This window comes from Heptranchias perlo, unplaced genomic scaffold (assembly GCF_035084215.1).
Source record: "Heptranchias perlo isolate sHepPer1 unplaced genomic scaffold, sHepPer1.hap1 HAP1_SCAFFOLD_965, whole genome shotgun sequence".
Lineage (NCBI taxonomy): Eukaryota > Metazoa > Chordata > Chondrichthyes > Hexanchiformes > Hexanchidae > Heptranchias > Heptranchias perlo.
In genome coordinates this window covers 25,001-26,491 of record NW_027140009.1, presented here as the reverse complement: position 1 = coordinate 26,491, position 1,491 = coordinate 25,001, and positions in this window count along the sequence as shown.

Below are 1,491 nucleotides of genomic sequence, written 5' to 3'. Positions count from 1 at the left end.
GCAAATGATTAACCAGAATCCCAAAAGAATGCTCAGAGGACTAAGTCCCAAAGGGGAAATGGTTAACCAGAAGCTGGGGGAAATGGTTAACCAAAAGTTGCAAAAATGATTAAAAGGGGTGAAATGATTAACCAGGAGGCTGAAGCAATGTGCCGCGGTGAAGTCTGAAAGAGGGAAAGGTTGACCAGAAAGCATTAAACAAAAGTGGCAACATTTTTAAAAAAAGTGGCAAATGATTAACCAGAATCCCAAAAGAATGCTCAGAGACCAAGTCCCAAAGGGGAAATGGTTAACCAGAAGCTGGGGGAAATGGTTAACCAAAAGTTGCAAAAATGATTAAAAGGGGGTGAAATGATTAACCAGGAGGCTGAAGCAATGTGCCGCGGTGAAGTCTGAAAGAGGGAAAGGTTGACCAGAAGCATTAAACAAAAGTGGCAACATTTTTTAAAAATTGCAAATGATTAACCAGAATCCAAAAGAATGCTCAGAGACCAAGTCCCAAAGGGAAATGGTTAACCAGAAGCTGGGGGGAAATGGTTAACCAAAGTTGCAAAAATGATTAAAAGGGGTGAAATGATTAACCAGGAGGCTGAAGCAATGTGCCGCGGTGAAGTCTGAATGAGGGAAAGGTTGACCAGAAAGCATTAAACAAAAGTGGCAACATTTTTTAAAAATTGGCAAATGGTTAACCAGAATCCCAAAAGAATGCTCACAGACTAAGTCCCAAAGGGGAAATGGTTAACCAGAAGCTGGGTGAAATGGTTAACCAAAAGTTACAAAAATGATTAAAAGGGGTGAAATGATCAACCAGAAGTCGAAAACAATGTGCGGCGATGAAGTCCTAAGGTGGAAAAGTTACCCAGAAGGCAGGGAAATGATCAAACGAAAGCAGCCAAAAAATTATTAAAAGAGGGGAACTGATGAACCAAAAGATGAGAAACGGCCCGCAGAGACTAAGTCCAAAACGGGAACTGGTGAACCGGAAATGATTAACCAAAAACTAAGTCCGAAGAGGGAACTGGTAAACCAGAACTGAGTAACCCGATTTTTAAAATTAATTATAAATGGGGAAACGATTGAGCAAAAGGCGGAAATTAAGTCACAGGGACCAGGTCCGAAAGGGCAAGAGGTTACCCCGTAGGGGGCATTCGTCAACTCAATCTGAAAATTTTGGAGGCAAATCTGACCAAAATGCGGAAATCGGACCACACCGCGAGGGGCGCCATTCGACGGGGCAGGGGTAGACGCGTCGAACGGTGCCTGAAGGTCCCGGCTGCGACACGTGAGTCCGGAGATATGGCCAGTCAAAGTCTGATGGGAGGTACCGAAGCCGAAAAATCGAAACGCGTTTGCGGCGATTCGGTGTCAGAAAGTCGGTCACGAATTCAAATTCGTCCCGCTGATTCGCCAATTGCCAGCCGGTTCCGGGGGGATTGGCGGGGTACCTGCAGGATAGTAAGAGGTGGCATGTCGAGACTTAGCCTGTTTACC